At 37.7% G+C, this 23916-nt stretch overlaps 1 long non-coding RNA gene across 1 annotated transcript in view; it reads left to right on the plus strand.

Annotated features, from left to right (window-relative positions):
* LOC123799403 (uncharacterized) overlaps nt 1-3779 on the plus strand; it is a 296779-nt gene extending 293000 nt beyond the window's left edge. Inside the window, exons 7-8 of the long non-coding RNA XR_006781607.2 lie at nt 2963-3129; nt 3679-3779. This is a non-coding gene — a long non-coding RNA (uncharacterized LOC123799403). The remainder of the gene's footprint in view (nt 1-2962; nt 3130-3678) is intronic.
* The last annotated feature ends 20137 nt before the right edge of the window (nt 3780-23916 follow it).

A 23916-nucleotide genomic window follows, 5' to 3' on the forward strand; every position in this document is an offset into this window, starting at 1 on the left:
TGGAGACAAAGAATGAAGCAGATGTGAATGAATTTGAATGGAGAGTAGCTTTAAGATATTTCAGAATGTAGCCGAGCTTCCAATTTTGCTTACAAATCCCAGTGTTGCTGACAGCATCAGACATTTTGGTAACTCACGTTGAATCTAGTGTGGATATTTATGTGGAAGAAAAAGGTACAATAACACAGATTATAAAACATAGGGAGCATTTTTAATGAGTAAGATGACTGCTGTCTCATAGAAAAAACAATCCATTCCAACAATTTTACTCTGATGTTTATCTTTATAGTAATAAAATTGGAATGTTGAATAATTCATACAAAATCATCTCTATTAAGATTAATATGAAAATATTATTTAAAACATTCACTGTAGGGGCACCTGGGTGGCTCAGTTGGTTGAGCGTCCCGACTCTTGGTTTCAGCTCCAGTCATGATCTCTGGATCATGGGGTGGAACTCTCTGCTTGAGATTCTGTGCCTCTCCCTCTCCCACTGCCCTTCCCTCCACTCACGTGCACTTTCTCTCTCAAATAAATAAATAAATAAGAAAAAATTTAAAGAATAAAACATTCACCCTAATCTTCCTTACCATCACTTTTTAAACTACTTACATAATAATCTTCATACTTTGAATAAGTAATTATTTGAGATAAAAAGAATATTGCCATACTTACATTGATGAATAATCCTTTAAATTTCCTTTTTTGTGTGTTTCACCCAATATATTTATGTTTCAGACTTGAAATAAAATTAGCTCAGATAATAAGATTAAGAGAAATTTGAGGGGCTTTGGGAAATTCTCAACCATTTTCCCTTCAATATTGCCTCTTTCTTTTGAAACTCTAATAAGATGGATTTTACACATTTTGTTTCCAGTGTCTATTGGCAGTGTCCACTTCCTTTCCTCTCGCACTCCTACTGAATTCTGCTTAATTTCTTCAGGTGAATCTTTCTGTTTAATAATTCTCTGTTCAGCTATGTCTCATCTTCTGTTTAATCAGTCTAAGGAGATATCCTTTTTAATTTCAACAATTGTAGTTTTCATTTCAGGAATTTTTGATTCTTTCTATATATGTCTGTTCTTTCTTGATAGTCTAACTGCTACCTCATATGCTACCTCACAGTTTTATACATAATTATTCTACATAGCAGTTGTTTATTCTCTGACACTTTCATCCTCAAAATTCCTTTGTGGGCCTGTTAAAGTTTGTATTGTTAAAGTCTGCGCTGACACTCTTGGTGGCTTGCCTCCCTGTATCCTTGGTGATACTTGTGAACTCGTGTTTCTTGTTCTCAGTCTGTGTGAGTAGTGAATAGCTATAATGGAAATGTTCTCTTCAAGAAAAGTTTTATGTCCATTTGTGCTAGAAGTCAGGGTATTTCAAGTCAAATTATTTGAAGGAGGATAATGGCACACTTTATTCTTCTTCAAGTACCTTCCCATAATGTGGACTCTCAAGTTAGTTCTCACATGGCTCTTGGCCAAGCGTCAGTGTTTATGTTGGAGCACTGTCAGCAGCATTTGTGACCAGGCAGTCTTAGCTCCCTAGCTTCCTTATTGCCGACCACTACCAAATCCAGTTTGGGCTCCTAGTTGATTTCTTATTCTATTTGTCTTTGGGGGAGGTCCCTGGAGATTTTCCTGCTAGTTATATGTCTCTAAGAATGAGGGCCAATGAAGGATTTCCTGGTCTCTATTTGTTAGACAGCAGAATCTGTCCATAAAATCACACCTATTTGTTTAGAACCATTAGTCCCCTGTGAGTCATTGGATGCTATACCCTGGTGAATGACTGTGGCAAAAAGGCAAATCCTTCTGCAGGACCAATTTCTTCATGCCTTTTCTTGCCTGGATCTCTCTTTCTCTTTGTACCATTCACCCATAGCCCTTGTGGCTGAGACTGTGTGAGTCATGACAACACTCTGTGGACTAGTGGAGACTAGTTCTTCAGTAATCATGATAAAGTAACATTTCTGTTTTGACCCATTCCACTAGCCCACCTTTCCCTGGAATTAAGTTTCCATTAGTATTGTGGTCTAAGCTCGATGTGCTGATATCACAATATCACTTTGTACTTTACACAAAACATATTACCTACAAAATTGCAAGCCATGTATTTATTTTTGGAGTAGAGAAATGCTTGAACTTTTGCTTAGATTATGTTCTGTTTCCATAAGGATAGAAAAAACAGCATATATATGGCAAGGATGAAGGGAAGTTTCTAGAATTCTCATGTACTTATTTAGGAAAATTGAATTTAAACTTAATAAGGATGTCATATTGATTTCATGTTTAATCATATACATACTGAGTTTTTCTTTTTCTTTTTTTTTTTTCATTTTTTGTGGCCTTCTGACAGGGAAAAAAAAAAAAAAGCAACCCGTAAAGTGAAAAGACAGCCCTATTGAAATTACGAAAGAGAAAAGCAATTATTTATGTCTCTGTAGTGACTTTCAGAATCCTCCTTCCTCTTCTTAATTTTCTAAAATTCTTAAGATATTCATTTTGTAAACTGCATCACATCTTGGTAAAATAAAGAGCTCAATAAAAAGAGACATGATACATTTCTCTGAGGAATGGTAACAAATGGGATATAAGTTAAATCTATCTGAGAACAAAATAAATAATGAAATCCCTCTCAGAATATGAAGGAAATGAAAAATAAGAATTTTTGTAGCAATTCATACCATAGCATTGAGTAAGTAAAAAAGTAGAGAACCATCTTTGGATAAATGCATGCTCTTTTAAAACAACATCCATGACACAAAGAGAGTACATCCAACTTTTTGTCTCATATAGCATTCCAGTACCTCAACTGTACAGAGGCATCTTTTCAGACATATTCGTATTTCCATTGGACATTTTTCATAGTGTAACTCAACATACAGCATTTTATATTACTCTCTATAGGACCAAAGAGCACAACTGAGGAAATAATGTAGCTTCATTTCTTTCCCTAGAGTGTTTGGTACCTTCTACCAAGGTCGCATTTCCTCCCATGACCGGTGATATTACAGAATAACAGTAACTACCATGGGAATATGGAAACAAGTTTGGTGCTGTTAAAGCCAGAGAAGCCAAAATACATTTCATTCTTTCATTTCCAAGGAGTTTATGACCTGCAGAGGTAAGTGTGTTTAATCATGTGGATGGACTTTAGTGCTTTTGAAATGGATGGTAAATCACACGCAGGAGGAATACAAAGAGAGAAAATCATGAAAGACAGGGGCTTGAGAACCTTGAAATTGAGACACCAGATAAAGGATGAACTTGCAGAGGAGACGAGAAAAGACAGCCAGAATTGTTGATGAAACCCTGGAGAATGTAGTGTCGCAGAACTCCACAAAAGTGGCAGAAGTGTTAAACTGTGTGAAATATTGTAAAATTACAAACAGTGATGACTGTAATGCTTTACTAGGGATTGGCTGTTTGTAGGCCATGGGAAACATTGACAAGAGGCATGTAGGTGAATGGTGAGGATGGAAGCCAGGTAGGAGCGAGCTGCAGAGGGAAATGGAGGTGGGAAGGTAGAATGTGTGCCCATGTATGCAACTCTTGAGAAATTTGAATCTCATTTAAAACAAAGAAACAGCATGACAATAAAGAATGCAGAGTTAATAAGAGCTGATTTCGTTGATACAGTCAACAAATATCAATTAGGTGTCTTGTGTTCCAGGCTGTTGTGCAGATAATGGGAGTATAGCACTGAACAAAATGGAGAAAGCCTGTCTTCACATGGAGCTTGCATCCTAGTGACGGGAGACAGACAATAACTAGGTGAGTGAATAAAAAACATGTAATATTTTATCTGGTGATAAGTGTTAATGAGAAAAACGAATCAGAGAAGAGTGATATGAAATGACAGTTGAGACTGGGGAAATATCTCACTGAGAAAGAGGCTTTTGAATAAAGACCTGATGGAAACGAGAGAGCTACCTTGTGGATGTTGGAGCAGAGCATTGCAGTCAAAAGAAAGTTGACGTACACAGTCCCTGAAGAGTGATTGTGTCTGCAGTGTTCCACCAACAGAAAAGCCCTAATGTGCCTGAATGGAGAGCAGAGTAAAAAGCAAGATCAGACAGAGAATGAGGCACAGAACATGCACAATGCCAGTAGTCCAGTGAGTGACCGTGGAGGATTTATCTTTTACTCTGAGACAGGGAGACTTTGGAAAAGTGACACTTACATTGAAACAGAATCCCTGGGACTGTGGTGTCATGAATGCTCTCCTGAGGCAGGGACAGAAGTCAGAAGATCAGGTAGGAACCTATTTCAGCAACTGAAGAGAGAGAGAGCATGGTGCTGAGACCAGACAGGGCTTGCTGGGTTGGTGAAAAGTGATAGAATTCGGGATCTATTTTTAAGATGGCGCTAACAGGATTTGCTGATAGAATGGATGAGGCTTTTGATGAGGGAAAACAAGTCAAAGGCAGACATGAGGTGTTTAGTATCAGAAGTGGAAAGAATTGAGTCATCATTAAATAATATGTGGATGGTTGAGAGGGGAGCAGATTTGGAAAGGGAATGGGCAATATCTGGAGGTCGGGGTTTGTTCACTCGAAGATGACTTTTAGACATTGCTGGGAAGACATCGATTTGACTATTATTGGATAGGTGGGCCTGAAGTTCAGGGGAGATGAGGGCTGGGGTATTTGTGGAAGAATTATCAGGTTGTGTATTACATTTGAAGCAATGAAATTAGGTGGGATCACCTGGGGAGTAAGCGCAGATAGAAAAGGTCGGTAATGGACCAGGACTGTACAGAACTGAGAGGTTAACACATGAGAAGGAAGCAGCAAATGAATGTGAATAGGAATAACTAAAAAGGCAGGGGGGAGTCAGGTGATATGATATCCTATAAAGAAGTGTGTCAAAAGGGGCAGAAAGGGGGCACCTGGCCACCTTAGTTGGTGGAACATGCAACTCTTGATCTTGGGGTTGTGAGTTTGATCCCCACATTGGGTGTAGAGATTACTTTAAAAAATTTTTTTAAAAACAATTTTTGAACAGCAAAGGATTAATTATATCAATTGCTGCTGCGTTGAATGAGATGGAGACTAAAAAATGACAGTGGCTTCAGTGACTCAGATGTTACCTTCATCCTTGAGAAGAGCAAAGGTTGGAAAAATGCAAATTAAAACCCTATAATGTTGTAAACAGAAGAGATTGGCTTTAAAAAAAAATCTGTCATCATCATTCACAAGCTCTTAAAACAGTGGATAAAATTGAACATTGCTAATAGGAATAAAACATGATAAACTTTTAGGAAGACAATTGCATTATTCTGTAAATGTGGACATGAGCGTACACGATCCCCTTGCACCTCCCCTCTCATCATATAGTCCAGGGAGATGTTTGCAAGCATTACCAGGAGACATTTATAAGAACCTTTGTAACTGCCTATTCTTAATAGTCCCAAACTGGAAACAATGCAAATGTTCATTGAAAGGAGAACGGTTAAATATAAATTGGGGGTAAATTTACTCAAAGAAACAATGATCATCAGACAATGATACAGATATAATAGATAAAATTTACATACAGATCAGTTCCCAATGTTATATAATCTCATAGTTTCATGTAGTTCTTCTTTGTTACATTATAATAGTTATAATTTTGCATTAATCTACATAAATCTTTTATTCCTATCCACCCCGTTAGGTAATACACTCCACAAAATCTAAAGCTGTGCTTTTTAACCCTTTCTTTATCATAAGTATAGCATTTAGTAGACTTTAAATAAATATTGCTGCATATATATGTTGCATAGCTTACATTATATAGATTATATATAAATGAAGGAATGAATGAAAATACTAACTTGTGCAATACACTCATCTTAAAATTCCTTCTAATTGATGACTCTATGTCGTATTTGAGGGATTAAAAAATTAAACTCTTTGCTTTAATCAGTATGACCTTCATCTCCCCATAACCACAATATAGTCCAAGTATATGTAGAAGTTTTTATAGATACTGCTCAGGGAAGCAATGTACTGTCCATCCATTTACTCATTTACTCAGCAGTCCTTTGCCAAGTTACCGTGACGTGGAGGCCCTGGTTGGGCATGCCTGTGATGTAGGAGTGCACCGTGCAGGCAGTGGCCCTGCCTTCATGAAGCTTGTTTTAAAGGAGAAGAGAGAAAACATAAACAAGTAAATTGATGGGAAAAGTTCAGTAAGTGTTCAATATGATAGAAAAAATCAACAAGGCAATGGGACAAAAAGAGCCTGAGAAGTCAAGGGTGGGAGGGCCTCTTCCGGCCGGGTTGTCAGAAATGCCAACATTTGAGGAAAGACCTGAGTGAGGAAAAAGAAGCGGCCATGCAAAGATGGAGAAATACAGCTCAGACAGAAGGGCTATAAAAAAATGTGGCAAGAATTAGTTTGGCGAATTCAAGGAGCGGTAAAAGGCCATATGACTAGAGCAGTCTTCGTGACAACAGTCAAGGCAAGGGTGGTACGAACAGAATATTGGCTGTATGGGTTTTAGAGACCTGATTTAAAATCAGAAAGATGTCCCAATTGCAGTGAGATGCCACTGAAGCAGTTAAGTAGGAAAATGCAGAAGGAACTCTAAGGGACACAAGAAAGAAAAAGTCCTAGAGTTACATTTTCGGGAAAAGAGTATCAGAGTGACAATAAATCTTGGTTTGCTGGAGATTGTCCTGGTTTATCCATGTTTTCTCAGAAAAATTATTGAAATTTCCCATGCTGGATAATACATTTTCCATTTTTTTTTGTTATCAGTTCACATATTGGTTAAACTTTCTAAAATATTTGTTAAAAATTTGTAACGCTAAGTATTTTCCTTTCATTCTCTTTTGCAAAAGATGGAGTATAATTTTGATTAGAATGACTTAGGCATCACTCCACCTGGATATAAAAATACTTTGTAGTCAACCTCTTTCTCAGTGCTGCTCCAGTGTTAGGATTTTCTGAATTATATTATTTCACATTAGGTTGAGACTTATGAGACAGTTCATAGCCTGCTTCAAGAAATTATCCAAATGGGCTACAAATCAGCTTTATTATCCTCACAGTTGCTGCTGAATTGTTTAGATAGGAAAGAAGCATCAGACTCTTTTATTAGCTTGGATAAAAGTGGAAAAGCAATAAAATGCCCAGAAAAGGACCACAGAGGAGCAATGAAGTTGTGATAAAAATGAGTAGGATTTTGTTATTCATATTTGCTGTTTGGCATCCGGTGCTTAGAAACAGACAAGGGGGCCTTATTTTACAGACAATAAATTATTCAAAGCCATTGGGTTGTAAAAGTTAAACCTTGAAGTACTAAGTATTTCTCTTTTCTGTTTCTTCTCTTCCTCACTTTCCTTCACTACTGTGTAGCTAGGGCTTTAACTATTTAAAATGGAATCTGAAAAGGAGAAGCAAATACAGCATGAAGTGGCCTACTTCCACCAGAGCAATGAAAGGCAACAATTGTAAGCATTAAAATCTAGAGTATTTAAAAATCTCAGTAGTCCAATCCAATTGAAATTTTCTAGGAACCAAGCCACACACTTGCTCTTGGCAAATTTAGATGTTTTGCTATTTACATACCCACTGCAGTCAGAGTAACATAACTTTTCTTCTGAGTTTTTAATATTGTATTTTTATTGTTATAGTCTAAAATATAAAACTTATAGATATAGGGTCTAAAGCACAAGTTATGTGGAAATAAACTGTGAACATAGTTGTAAGCACAAGAGATATTGTAAATATCACACTCATTTTGCACATCCTACAAATAACCCTTGGATTTTGCATGGAAATAATTGTTCTATTCCCATTTTCAATCCGTTGGCACCACCATTTTCCTCCTGAGAAGGCACCTCTTCAGAACTCTCATTTAGGTTGTGGGATGGCTTACCATTTGGAAATTAACTGACTATAAATTATTTCTGGAGAAGTCAATCTACAGTGGGTATTATCTTTCTGAAACATTTTTTTCTGATCAGGTCATTGCTCTCATCTAAAGGAAAATTAAACATCAATAATATCCAGTTACCCACAAGGTAGAACCTCTTACTTTGTTGTATATGATAAAATATCATCACAGACCAGTCATTCTACCTTTAACTCCTACTACTACCCCCAGTCAACACCAAGTTCAGTCACATGCAGCTTGGATCCACCATACTTTTGCTCTTTAATTTTAAGACCAAAGTAAATGCCCTCCTTTCTTTGAAGCCCTCTATGACTGTGAACCCCAAGGAAGAATGACTGTCTCTCCCTGCCATTTTCCATAGCACCAAAATTTAGGGAGGCGGCACTTGCCTCCCTTTAGCATTATACCTGGATTGGTGGCATCAGCTTTGTGACAGCATGAATCCCCAGGACCACACTATGTGGTGTAGACCCTGTTTCTGCCACCCTACTGTTAGAGCCGTTGAGACTCAGACAATGAGCATTGCAAAAGTTAAGCAGAACTATCAGAAGAGGGAGCCGTGATTCACCATTATCAGTTCCCACTAATTCCATACCCTGCATGGTTTCCGTTATGTGGTTCTACCTATCATACTTTATTATGGTTCTTTTTACCATCACCTCAGTAGGCTCACTTAACATTTGTGGCTGCAAAGAAAGGCCCACATAGCAATATCTGAAATACTCGAAGTTCTAAATTATCTCCACATTCCGGCGTAGGTTTTAGCCCAGGGCCCTGCAGCCGGCTCAGCCAGCATCAGTCTCGTTACCCCCAGGCTAAAGCTAAAAGGGCCAAGTTCCACCAGCCCTTTGTCTCCCTCCAGCCGGGCGGCCCGTGAGCCTCAGAACCACCCAGGATCTGATGGGGCAGAGCTGGCCAAAGGTGAGCCTGTACCAGATATGCCTGGACCAGAACAGGAGGGTGGGGGATGGCTAGTTAACCCTCCCAAAACCTCCCTTTTTAAGTAAGTTTTCCAGGCAATTCTAAACCCTCTGGCTGGGCAGAGAGGAGGGAAGGAGCATGATAATTTGTGGAACCCAATGGTGTTTGGCATTTGGGGGTGGCCCACTGTAAATATAGCAGTCGCTCTTTCTTGAGGCCAAGGCCTACATCCACCCAAGGGCATCCTCATTGTCCTGCACTCGGCGCCCCATCGTCTTGCCTGGGGGACGCACTTCTGCTGTCTGCATTTTCTCTTGGCTCACTAGCTTGCTGAGGTTTCACATAAGGCCATATGGAGTGAAGGGAAGAAATAAAAAGTCCCTGTGTTTCAATGTTTGTGAAAGATGTGGCCCTCTAGGGATGCCTGCGTGGCTCAGTCGGTTAAGCGGCTGCCTTCAGCTCAGGTCATGATCTCAGGGTCCTGGGATTGAGTCCGCATTGGGCCCCTTGCTTAGCAGGGAGCCTGCTTCTCCCTCTGCCTGCTGCTCCCCCTGCTTGTGCTCTCTCTCTCTCTCTGACAAATAAATAAATAAAATCTGAAAGAAAAGAAAAGAAAAGAAAAGAAAAGAAAGAAAGAAAGAAAGAAAGAAAGAAAGAAAGAAAGAAAGAAAGAAAGAAAAGAAAAGAAAGATAGATAGATAGATAGATAGATAGATAGATAGATAGATAGATAGATAGATGATAGATGTGGCCCACTAAACTGAAGATGGGAGCCGCTCGTGTCTGGACCTGACAGTGGCAGTGCCCTCAGCTAGACACTGATTGCAAAGACTGGGCTTTATTCATCTTTTTACAGTCCTTGGAAAAACTTGGGACTAAATGATTATTTGTTAAATGAATTTTAATGAGGTAAAATATGTTTTCTATTTTAATCATCATTAACGGAAAAGTTGTATTATCCTCAGGGACACGTACATAGCAGATGTATAATTTCGGAGAAGTGTAACAGTCAATTAAAAATTCACATGCTGCTATCTCTGATTCATAGGCCTTGTAAATTAATGGTGTATTTGGGTCATTTTCTTCTTCTTTTTCTATTTTCTTTTGTAAATTTTACCAGTATGAGTGTTAACCAACAGAGCTCAAATCACAATTCCACATCTCCAGAAATGTTCATTACTCACGCAAACCAAAGAGATATAGAAGACTGATGTACCTTTAAAAACTGTCCATTTTTAAACATACAGTGCCACGGACTTCTTACACTTATCCATTCCAACCCAGGAATTCATTCCTTTTTTCATTTAACGAATGCTGAGCACCTATTATGTGTTCACCACTGAGAGTACAACAGTGAATATTCAGCTTTCCAACTGATCTCTGTCATTACGTTTTCCCCCCTTACAGTCCATTCTTCTCAGAGCAGCCAAGATGGGATTTTAAAAACATAAATCAAGAAACGCCATTACTGTATTTAAGCCCTCCGACAGCTTCCTAATGTACTAATCCAGGCTCTTGGCCAGTGCTTGGTTTGTTACCATTTATTCACCATTCTCCAGGACACCCTAGTCTTTTCATCCTTTAATACACCAAGCCTGTTCCTACCTCAGGGCCTTTGTATGTGAGGTTCCTCAGCCTGCAGGCTCTTCTCCCAAACTATCACAAAACCCCAGGTCCTCACCATAACGTCACCTCCACAGAGACTTAGTACCCGATTCACACGTTGAAAGTTGCTCTCCACGGTACCTCGGTCACTCGGTAACAAATCCTGCATTCTGCATAGCAGTTATGCATATATGACAGTATCTCACTTATTTACAAATAATTTTATGGGAATGTCATGTAGTTTCTTCTACACCTGCCTTATTTCTAATTCCAGGCAAGGGAATGTGTGGCCATGGAGGCAATGAAATCTGGATTGCACTTGCTTAATAAATAAAAGTTGAGTTGAAATCTTCACATTGAGATGAGATTAAGGATGCATTTTATGAAAATATGCTGTGATTCTACTGCCAAAACTTTAGGAAATGGCACATGTTTTATAGTTAATTAATTTCAGCTCCACTCTTCTAATTTAAGTTGCCTTGAATATGGGGTTCTTTCTTTTCTTGTAGTTCCTTTTTTTTGATGTCTTTGTCTTGAGGTGTTAAATGCTTGTTTAGTTATTACTTGAGGATGTGTGTGTCTGTGTGTGTGTGTGTGTGTCTGTGTGTGTGTGTGTGTGTGTATATATACACACACACACAATTATTTAGGGTGTAACTGAATGTACATTTGAAATATCATTACCGAACTTTCAAAATGTAAAGCAGCCTGCTGAAGATCTTTAGTATACATTTAATGTTATCTGTTATGGTTATTAAGAAGATACATCCTGAGGGAAGGCGGCAGAAATACTCAAAGTCACATAATGTGCTAAGACTGTAAAAGCGAAAATAGTTTTAACTGGTTTTCTCAGGAGGATGTTACATTTTGAATTTAGTTGCCCTTAGTTATGTACTTTTTCCTTTATGTTTGTGATCTTTAACTTATGGAATGTTGTGTTGTTTTTTCCTCAAAATACTTCCTGTAAGTACTTGTAAGTAATTAGTCATGAAAGATCCATATCTTCCTATCTAATCATGTTTCTGGGTTTCTTTTTGAAGAATATACTGACCTACACATCTTAGGAGAGTACATAAGAAAAGTGAAATAATGTATCTCAAAACTGCCAAAATAGTTAGCAGCTTCATTTTTGAGAACCATTTATGTATGAGAGCTGATGAAAGGGTTTTTTTAAAGCAATGTATCCTTTAAAACCTCCAGGTAAATTTCTACATTGGCTCTGTTCAGGCGCTAGGGCTGCAGCAACAATGGACTACAAACTGGGCGCTTCAACAACTGAGATTTATGGTCTCACAGCCTTAGAGGCTGAAAGTCCAAAATCAAGGGAACAGTGGGATTGGGTCATTCTGCAAGGGGAAAATCTGCCCCAGGCTTCTCTCTTTGGTTTTTAGATGGCTGTTTTCTGTCTTATAACTTCTCTTCATGCTTTTCTGTCTCCAAATATCCCTTTTACTAAGACACCAGCCCATTCTAATGACACTTTAACTTGATTACTTCTGTGAACACCTTATCTCCAAGTGAGGTCACAGTTTGAGTTACTGGGGGTTAGGATTTAATATGTGAACTTTGAGCGTACACAATTTAACCTGTGACAGTAGCCTATTACAAAGTCCTTGTTTTTAACATCAACTGACTTTTCTTGGATGATTAATAGGATTGTGCTATTTTAAATATATTTCAAGTTAATTCATATTTTATTCCCTCCATAGCTTCAATATGGAAATAGAAACAAAATTCCTGCTAACACACTTTCTAAATGGTCTTACATGGGAAGAATATCTGTTGAAGAACATTTTTTCCACTAACAATATACCTGAAAAAGGTTACATGTCAATAAGGGTACACATACATACAGACATATAGATACATATAAAGGGATACATATAGGTTTTATTTTGTTTTAATGATTGCCTAATATATACACACACATATATAGACATATATACATACAAAGAGACATATATTATAATGTTAGTAATTGAATAATTCTTTTTGTTATGTTAATTATGAAATTATTAATAAATATATAGTAATTTGTATAATGAATAGAGTTTTATGAAAATAAATTATTTATATGCCCTAAACACACTTAAAAAAATAGATTGGGGCACCTGGGTGGCTTAGTCAGTTAAATGTCTGCCTTCAGCTCAGGTCGTGATCTCAGGGTCCTGGGATTGAGGCCTGTGTTGGGCTCCCTGCTCGGCAGGGAGCCTGCTTCTTCCTCTTCCTCTGCCCCTCCCCATGCTACTCCTCTCTCTCTCTCAAATAAATAAAATCTTAAAAAAAATAGATTATTTATAATTACCGAAACTTGGAAGCAACCAAGATGTCCTTTAATAGATGAATGTATAAACAACTATGGTACATTATACAGTGGAATATTATTCAATGATAAAAATAAATGAGCTATCAAGATACAAAAAGATGTGCAGGAACTATGAATGCATATTGCTCAGTAAAAGAAGTCAATCTGAAAAGGCTACATCTAGTATGATTCTAACTATAGAACATCCTGGAAAAGGCAAACTGTTCGAGTAAAAAAAATCAGTGGTTACCAGAAAGATAAAGGGAAAGGAGAGCGAAAAGATGAAGAGAGAGGATTATTAGGGCAGTAAAGCTATTCTGTATGGCACTGTAATAATGGATACATGTCACTGTAAACTGTCAAAACTCATAGAATGATGAAACAAAGAATGAAACCTAATGTATACTATGAGGACTTCAGTTAATATATCACTATTGACTAACCAATTGTAATAAATGTACCACATTCATACAAGATATAAATAATAGGGGAAACTGGGAGATGGGGAATGGTGAGGGGCTTTATATGAACTCTCTGTACTTTCTGCTCAATATTCTGTAAACCTAAAAGCTGTTCTAAATAAGACAATCTAGTAATAAGAAAAGGTGTATCACAAGCAAAAATAAACTTAAAATCGATTAAAGCCTTAAATATATTACCTGAACCATAAAATTCCTAGAAGAAAACATAGACAGTGAGCTCTTTGACATCAGTCTTAGGAATATTTGTTTGGACCAGTCTCTTCAGGCAAGGGCAGCAAAAGCTAAAATGAGCAAATGGGATTACATCCAACTAAAAATATTTTGCATAGCAAAAACAAAAACCATCAACAAAACAAAAAGGCAATCTACTGAATAGAAGAAGATATCTACAAATCATGCATTTGATAATCTGATAATATATATCCAAAATACATAAAGAACTTACATAAATTTATATATTTAAAAAACCACAAAAGGGCACCTGGGTGGCTCAGTTGGTTAAGCAACTGCCTTTGGCTCAGGTCATGATCCCAGGTCCTGGGATCAAGCCCTACATTGGGCTTCCTGCTCCACAGGGAGTCTGCTTTTCTCTCTCCCTCTGCCCCTCCTCCCTGCTCGTTCTCTCTCTCTCTATCTCTAATAAATAAATAAAACCTTAAAAAAAACACACAAAGAACAACCTGATTAAAAAATGAGAAGAGGGGGGCACCTGGGTGGCACAGCGGTTAAGCGTCTGCCTTCGGCTCAGGGAGTGATCCCGGCGTTATGGGATCGAGCCCCACATCAGGCTCCTCCACTAGGAGCCTGCTTCTTCCTCTCCCACTCCCCCTGCTTGTGTTCCCTCTCTCACTGGCTGTCTCTAGCTCTGTCAAATAAATAAATAAATAAATAAATAAATAAATAAATAAATAGAAGAGGGCTTTATGAATAAACATTTTTCCAAAGAAGACAGACACAGTTGGCCAACAGACAAACAAAAAGATGCTCAACATCACTCATCATCAGGGAAATGCAAATCAGAACTACAATGAGATATCACCACACACCTGTCAGAATGGCTAGTATCAAAAAGATAAAAAATAGCAAGTGCTGGTGGAAATATGGAGAAAAGAGAACCCTTGTGCACTGTTGGTAAGAATATAAATTAGTGCAACCACTGTGGAAAACAATGTGAAGTTTCTCCAAAGTTTAAAAATAGTAATACCATATGATCTAACAATTCTGGAAATTTATCTGAAGAAACAAAACACCAATTTGAAGAAATACATGTACCCCTATATTTATTGCAACACTATTTATATGGACGCACCTAAGTTTCCATCAATAGATGAATAAAGATGTGATTATATATACTGCATGTATGGATGTGTGGAACGGAGTGTTATTCAGTCATAAATAAGAATGAGATTTTGCCACTTGTGACAACATGGATGGACCTAAAGGGTATTATGTTAAGTGACGTAAGTCAAACAGAGAAAAACAACTATGTAGAGTCTTATACATAGAATCTAAAACAAAACAAGAACAAACAAAATAAAACTAAAACAGAATCCTAGATATAGGAAAAAAGCTGTTGGTTACCAGAGAAGGGAGGGGTTAGGGAGCAGGTGAAATAGGTGAAGGGATGAAGAGGTACCAACTTCCAGTTACAAAATATTATAAGAAGTCATGAGAGGGGCGCCGGGGTGGCTCAGTCGTTAAGCATCTGCCTTCGGCTCAGGGCGTGATCCCAGCATTCTTGTATCGAGCCCCGCATCAGGCTCCCCCTCTGGGAGTCTGCTTCTTCCTCTTCCACTCCCTCTGCTTGTGTTCCCTCTCTCGCTGGCTGTCTCTGCCAAATAAATAAATAAAATCTTAAAAAAAAAAAAAGAAGTCATGAGAATGTAATGTACAGCATAGGGAATATAGTCAATGATATTGTAATAACTTTGTATGGTGACAGATGGTAAGTACCACCTTTTCCTAGAATCCTCCAAAGTAAAATTAATAGTTTTTCCAGTTTTTGAAGTTTCCATAAATGGAATCTAATTATATCCATCTAATTGTATTCATCTAGAATTAGCATTTTATTGCTCAACGTAGTTCTGAAATTTGTTTATGCTGAGAAGCTCTTGTGTATTCATCTTCTTTTCTTATAGTAAGCCATTAAATCAATAGATCCAATTTAGTTATTCATTCTACTGTAGCTAGATATTTGGATTTTGTTATTGTTGTTTGTTTTTGCCATAATGAACAATGCTACTATTAGTCATCTTATGTGTGCTTTTTCTAGTCGGTAACTTGTCTTTTTATTTTCCTAACAATGTCTTTCAAAGAGCAAAAATTTCTAGTTTTGATGAAGTCCACTTTAACAATTTGTTACTTTATGAATCATTCTTTTGTTGTCACATCTAAAAAAACTTTACCACCCCCAAAATATTAGCAAACTAATTCAGCAACCTAATGACAAATAAAATAAATTATTAAGAAAAAAAGTTTGGCTTACTCTAGGATTGCAAGGTTGTTTACAAAGAAAAAATTTATTAAACTAGTTAATCAAATTAAAAGTTAAACTGGTAAATCATATCATTTTCTCAGTAGACCCAGAATAAGAGCATCTGATACCATTCAGAGCATTTATGATAAAGACTGTTGGCAAACTAGATGCAGAGTTGAATCTCCTTCATTTTATTGAAAACATCTACCAAAGACTCAGAGAAAATATAATTGTGAAATGTTAAAAGCATTCCCCTTAATATCAAGAAAAAATCAGGATGCCCCCTACAAATACTTATATTCAATATTGTAGACATTGATGGCCCCCAAAACAGTATAAATGTATACATTCTAAATTATTTTAAAGGTAACAAAATTGTCATTATCCACAAATAGTAAGTCTTTTGCATAGAAAATCCAAAGAGTGGGGCACCTGGGCGGCACAGTTGGTTGAACATCCAACTCTTGGTGTCGGCTGAGGTCCTCATCTCGGGGTTGTGAGATCAAGCCTCCCATCCAGCTCTGCATTCAGTGCGGAGTCTGCTTAGGATTCTCCCCCCTGCCCCTCACGCTCGTGCTCTCTCTCTCTCTCTCTCTCTAAAATAAATAAATCTTAAAAAAAAAAAGAAAACCCAAAGAGATAGAATCAAGAGAATTTAGTAAATTGCTGAATATAAATTCAGTATATAAAAATTAATTTTATTTTTATACACAGAAAATATACTGATAAATGCTGTACTAAAGATTTTACTTATGGTAGCAAGAACTCTGACATGTTATTTAGGAATGAATCTAACGAGATCTATATAATAAGCTATGGAGAAAATGAAACCTTGAGTAAAAGACACTAAATAAGTTATAAATAAATGAATGGAGGAACATACAATACTTATGGGTAAAAAGGCGTAGCATCTTCAATTCACGAGTAGATGCATAGATTTAATGAGGTTCTAATTAAAGTACTAATAGACATTTTTGGTAGCATGTATTTTTAAAATTTATACCAGTGGGTCAAGAGCCAAGAAAAGATACAATATTCTTAAACATGAATGAAACTCAAAATAATTATGCTGAGTAAAAGAAGCCTTAAGAAAAAAGAGCACCTAGTATATAATTCCATTTATATAAAATTCTAGAAAATGTTAGTCAAATTTAGTGACTCAAAGCAGATCACTGTTGCCTGGTAACCACGGAGGGAGTATGGAAAAGGGCAGAACGGAGGGATTGCCAAGGGTCATGAGGACATTCTGAAAGATGATGGATATGTTCTTTATCCTAATTGTGGTGATTGTTTCATGGCTGTGTACAGGTCAAACATCACATTTTACAGTTTATGTATTTCTAATTCATTATATGTTAATGATGCCTCATTAACATTGTTAGAATAATCATCATTTATTGTAATTTTTTCTTGTCTTGTCTTTGGTCATTTTCTGCACAAGATGAGTGGTTGTGGAAGGAGGCAGTAATGCAAAATTTCTCAAAGGCACAATAAAGACGCAGCCTACTGTCATCCTCAGAAACTTGAAAAGTGACTAATAACATTCCTGTTTGTCAACAAGACCATCAGAAACTAAAAGCAACTAAGGAGATCTACCTGCTTAGTGGGGCCTACATGCAGGTGGACCATAGCTAGCAGGTGGAACGCATTGACTGTTGCCTCTAGCTCAGAGTCTATAGCAATGGGTCTTGACTGGAACCAATTCTCATTCTTATTTTGGGTTTGCACACCTAGCAATTAAGTTCTAACTTTCTAAGTGAATTATCACAGATGGGTGCCTGAGTGGCTCAGTCAGTTAAGCGTCTGACTCTTGATTTGGGCTCAGGTCATGTTCTCAGGGTCATGGGATTGAGCCCTACATCGGGCTGTGCACGGAGTCCACTTGTCCCTCTCCCTCTGCTCCTCCCCCTGCTTGCTGTCTCTGTCTAAAATAAGTAAATAAAATCTTGAAGAAAAAGAATTATCACAGAAAATAGTGTTCAGTTTGGATCCTCTGCTTTTATATTACCTGATAGTAGAAACAGTTTTACCATAGGTGCAATATTACAATGGCCCAAGGAGCATCATACACAATGGGCTTATCATATATCTCTCCATCCATAAAGAAGTGGATTGATAACAAATTAGAATAGGTAGTTAAAACACCTACTTAAAAAAAAATGGAAATACCAGGAATGGCCAGCAATCCCTGTATGGACAGATGAAAGATTACTCCAGACTTTGCTGTGAAAGAGAGGAGAAGGCAAGCGGGTCAATGCTCAGAGACGAAGACCCTTTACTCTTCTTTGCTCTCACCTTCGCTGGTGCTTCAGGTTGATCATGAATCTTTTTCACTCAGTTTCTTAAGCAGGTGATGTGTGGCAAGGGGTCTTGCTGGAACTCGGAGGATCTGTTTATGGGAAAGATAGTATATGCTGATCAGCGTGTTCTACGAGTTCTGCTGAACATAGCCTAGGGGACAATGCCTACGTTGTCACAGGCATTGTGACAGGCTGGCTGTTTGGGCTATGAAAGCTTCCGGGAAGACAACTCCCCGTGGCATTCCTACAGCAGAGTGGTCATGCAGGCCTCTGCATTCCAAAGGCCCATGCCCTTCTCCCAAATCTTCCCTTGCCCCCGGTGACCTCTGGGTTACTTTTAGCAAGCCAGGTATTAGGATGCGTTCATGCTTTACATTAACCCCCGAAAGGAAAGACTGAAGAAATGGCTTGCACAGTTGGATGAATGTGTGTTAAAACTTAATATGCATGGAAATAAAGAGGGATCATTATTGATTGGATTGTTGAAATATTGTGGGAACGATAAGGTAGAGGGGATAGCAGATGACACAGGAACCTAACATAAGCTTCTTTCCTTTTTTGTGTGTGTATGTGTGTGTTTCTGCCTGATCCTATAGTACCAAGATCTGGTTTGTGTTTATGGGTTCCGGATGAAGGATTGGTTGCTAAACATTACTCTTGGCACTTCCTCAAAATTTTACTATCCCAATTCTTAAGGGGGTGATGGAATGGGTTGTGTGTTTCCCTCACCTGGTTAAGCTAGGATCAGTGGTTTCTGCCTCTCTCCTACTCAGGAGATGAAGTAGTCCAATTAATTTCTACTTGAGCCAGATTAGCCAGAGTCACATTGCTGTCAGCTCTGTAGGTCAGTCCTTTGATGGTCCCTGATGGCCTTCCCCAGAGGCTCCAGGTGAAAATAATGATAAATGGATAGAAGGGGAAATGACTGATGTTGGAAAGGAAACCAGTAAATGATCATTCAGAAAAGGAAAAGCCTAGGGATGCCTGGGTGGTTCAGTCCATTAAGCATCTGTCTCTTGATTTCGGCTCACATCATGATCTCAAGGTTGTGAGATCGAGCCCCGCATTGGGCTCCAATGCTGGCAGTAGAGCCTGCTTAAGATTCTCTCTCTCTCCCCTTCATCTGCCCCTCCTTGCCTCACACACTCTCTCACTCTCAAAACAAAACAAAAAGGAGAAGGGTATATTAACTTAGTGCCTTGTGAGAGGCTGAGAACAAGAAAATGATGTTATCTCTTATTAGTCTTATAAACAGTTGATAGAATCAGTAATGAAACATATATAATAAAACATCTAATATATAAGACATTAGAAACCAATATATTAATATCATTTTTGTGATTAAACAATGAGAATAAAAGCCAAAGTTCTATTTAAAAAAAATAGAATGATGTTATCTCTTAGTTTTATTTACTGATGCCCCTTAAGGGTATAGCTAACTGCTCACAGAAATCACTTCATTTGTTTCAAGCTGAAGATCTAGCATCGGCGTCAGCTGATTTAATGGTCATTTAATCTGAAGTCATCTATATGTTATGTGTCAATGACACTAACAGCCTTGTGAATAAACACTTGGAATAATTCTAATGTTGCTTCGTCTGCCCAAGGGTAATGGCCTGGGATCACGGCAGCAGAAGCACAAGGAATGATTTTATGAGAGACTTATGGTCCCTCTAGCCTATGAAAATTCACAATTGGACAGTGTAATTTGCATGGGTACTCTCAAACTACCAAGTTCCACTCATAAACAAAATTCATATGTACTCAATTCTGCAGTTAGTTGGAATTGGAAATCTATTAAAATTGATAAGAATTTTACCAGTGAGGAAAAATGGGCAGTACTTAAAGATAAGGCCCACTGGGAACCCATATCAGTACAACCTGATTGCATGAAACAGTATTCCCATCAGAGATTTACGATCCAAAATTAGCTGAAATTTCGCTTTTGATTTCTACCCTAATTCATGGCAACATTTCTCATAAGGGTAAGGGCTGCTTTTGTTGGAAAGGCTGAGCAAATGCTATTATATTTAAAACTAATTTTCTAATCTTAACTCATAATGCAACTGCCTTTTATCATAATGTTGGTGTAATTGGTTCAACTAAATTGGATTGATAATAATGATATTAATGATCAAATATAATGAAAGATTGAATTAAAACCTCCACAAAATGTTCTTCTGTCAGGAGCTGGTTGGATAGAGAAACAACTATATTTAGTTAATAATTAAATAATTGTTACTTAGTTATTTTATTGATACCATTTCCAAAGTTCAAATTTTGGTGATGAAATCAGGTTAAAAAGATGTCAAGTTTTACAGGATTACATACAAGTTTGGATTGGGTTGGAATATTTGGGAATGGCAATGTTTCTTTGAAGCAATATTCGTTTCATGGAATGATGCAAATACTTAGTATTTTACTTATTGTTCTTTGATTTTTCTGTTTTATATATGGTGCAAAAGATACAGAAATATGATAGGGAACAGTTCATCATTTAAAAAGTTTGAATATGAGTCAGAAGTAGAGAATGTATAAGATATCATTCTCTTACAGCTGGACTGGGACAGCTCTATGCCCATCCTTGGAGATGCCCAGAACTGGTACTATTATTCTTCATTTTCACATAAGGAAACCGCAGTGCTAAAGTCCTGGAATGCTAGTTCTCCCATCACCATCAACATTCACTTTACTTTTTGCATTGTAACAAACGTGGTGTGCAATAATATATAAAAACAATTTTTCTAACATTTTAAACAAAATATAGCAGGACATAAATTGATTAGTATATGTTAAAATTTGATTTTTTTTAAGAGGGGGAAAAAAACAGATTCCACAGGTCCCGCTTTGGATGGAATGCTGTTTTATGTTCTGTTGTGAACTCTCAGATACATCTTTTTAAGCTCATTCCAAGAATAGGCACTTTGTATTTCTTGAAGAATATTATCAATTACCTATTCTTTAAGAAAGGTAAATGAGAAACTTAGTGAATATATTTAGGTTCCTTTATTAATTATGCTTGATTTAGAATGCTAGGTCTTGGGGCGCCTGGGTGGCACAGCGGTTAAGTGTCTGCCTTCCGCTCAGGGCGTGATCCCGGCGTTATGGGATCGAGCCCCACATCGGGCTCTTCCGCTATGAGCCTGCTTCTTCCTCTCCCGCTCCTCCTGCTTGTGTTCCCTCTCTCGCTGGCTGTCTCTATCTCTGTCGAATAAATAAATAAAATCTTTAAAAAAAAAAAAGAATGCTAGGTCTTAGATTAATAAGTAAAAGATAACTTTGGATTAGTTGTAATCAGTCAGGAAGCTAAAGCAATTCTGATCTGGTTTAAGAGTCAGTAAACCAGTGAGATTTTAGACCTTGCTATCTTATGTAACATCCTTGTGGTAGATGGGCCATTTACCATGGAGTGACCCCAGTTTGGGGTAAGATGCAGTTCTTAGCTTACTGCATGCATTCTCTTTGGATAGAACTTAATCCTACTCCTCTGACTTTGACTCTAATGGAAGCCACAAACTGGTTGAGAGCACAGCCAAGTCATGCCCAAGATGAACCATTAACATTGCAACCATTTCCAGGTGGGAAAATAGTGCCACCTTTTCTTATTTGTACTTATAGTCAGTAGACCCTTTTTCTCTTTCTTTCTTTATGTTTTAATCTTGATTGTTCCTTATTAAGTATATTATAGGGGTCATCCTTAGCAATTTGGTATCTTTATTTTTTAATATTTCTTGCTTTTTAAAAATCCTTCATACTCTCTTTTCCTAAGACTCAGTGTTGATCCCTGAAGCAATGAGGTTTCTTTGTACATACACATCTGGATTTTTCTAACCATGTCTGAATGCCTGCCCTCTCTTAGGAGATGTTGACAGTCACACCAGTAAATATCCCTGCTTATGAGATTAACAGCACTGAAGCTGCTGCCCTCAGTAAATAGAGGATTCCATGACCCAGCTTCACTTTCACTTGTAGAAATTCCATTTAGAGCTGGGCTTCTTTTCTCCTATGATCCCAAGTGCTTTTGTTCTTAATCCCTTCTCCTGAAACAGTTCTAAAGTTTGGGACTCTACTGGCTTCACCTTTAAGTTCACTTCTACCCCTCTGTTGGTGTGCATCTCTTTGAGAGCACTTTCTCTCCTTGCCAGAGGCCCAGGTCTTTGACTCAGTCTCCCTCTGCAACTCATCCACCCAAGTGGTTCCCTGCCACCTTATCAAAACAGTGTGGTCACACATCTGGGTCCTTAGGGGCAGCATAACAAAATTCTTATAAGCTAGTTCCCATTATTCCTCTTCTTTCTGTGCTCATCTGACCTCATAGAATAGTAACACATTTTTTCTGGAGTGGTTTTGGATTTTCCTTAGACTCATTTACTTCTACATACACCAGGGGAAGAAGGCTTGTTCTGTGGTCTAGCCATGATTCTTAAATGCCCTTCAAAGGATATCTAAAAATGGGGGTCTAGGACAACCACCATGACCTAGGTAGGGTTTCAGACCATCTGAGACTTGAATTTAATGCTCAAATGCATTTCTCTGTGACTTTGCCAGCCTCTGGCCTAACAAACAGGAAGAGAGCTTTAATCTTTCATTACATTTCTGATGAAGGATGTGATACGAAGGAAGCATCACTAAAATCCTTACAGCAATTTGGAAGTAGGTTGTGGAGCCGGCAGGGTGCTGTTCCCCAAGCCATGCTGTTATCTATGGGGTTCTTTATGAAGTAAATCTAGGACCTCAGGGGTGACTGTAGGATCAAGGAAGATTGGCTCTGATGAAATCTTGTTTCCTGAAGTCCTTGTCACAGTTCCAAGGAGAGAGTTCTAGAAAACTTGCTCTCCAGTCTAGAAACTAGGATCATTTTCCATGTGATAGGAATGTATATGAGTTTATTAATGCTTATTTTGTCTCCTGATCTTTTTTTTTTCTTTTCCTGAACAACAAACATTTGAAAAGACTTACCAAATCCAGGAACTATAAGCTCTCTAAAGGCAAGGTTCTAAAGAACTCCTCCAAAAACCCTGTGACTGATATTGTTTAACACCTCTATTTTAAAGATGAGGAAACTGATGCTTATAGAGATAGTGTCTCCATTTATTTATTTATTTATTTAAGATTTTATTTATTTATTTGAGATAGAGAGTGAGCATACAAGCGGGTGATGGGAGAAAGGGAGAAAGAAGCAGACTCCCCACGGAACAGGGAGCCCGATGTGGGGCTTGATCCCAGGACCCTGAGATCATGACCTGACCCGAAGGCAGATGCTCAACCGACTGAGCCACCCAGGCGCACCATATTCTTATTTAGAGTTTAAAATTATCATCATCAAGAGTTTAGAAATAGACTGTACAACAGAATTTTTTCCCCATTAGGTTACTTCAAAATACTGCATTGGATGTGAACAATTTTAAATATACATATACCATTGTTATTATAAAAGGAGTCAGGATCTTGAGATAAATTTCACTTTGTGTTTTCCATTTCTTAACTCTTGTCCTAGCAGATATATCCAGTGAACATTTTGGAAGGCAAATTTATAAAATTTGCTTCATCAGTAAAATTCCCATAGAAGAAATGAGAGCAATTTTTTGTTCCAATAATGATAAAAATTTAGGCAGGAAGGAGGTAGGAGGTCGAGATTTGTTGCCTACTCATGACTCTGAAATTTAATTAGTATTAATTCTAAAAATGATCTTATTTCCCCTCCCAGTCCATGCGTATCCGTTAGGAGAACCATTTGCCAAAACTTAGGGAGATCCAGCCCGTGAGTATCATCATTTCTTTTAGATATAGCTGCATGTTGTTAGGCCGAAAATGCCTTTCAGTGAGATGAAAAGGTTATGATTCTATTCTACTTACTGAAGTGTACCATAATGACAAATCTAGTGATTGAGAAACAGCCTTGCTCCTTTGTTCAAGTCTATATGCCCATTTCAT

This window comes from Ursus americanus, chromosome 27 (genome assembly GCF_024610735.1).
Source record: "Ursus americanus isolate L20-20 chromosome 27, mUrsAme1.1.p, whole genome shotgun sequence".
In the NCBI taxonomy this organism is placed as follows: domain Eukaryota; kingdom Metazoa; phylum Chordata; class Mammalia; order Carnivora; family Ursidae; genus Ursus; species Ursus americanus.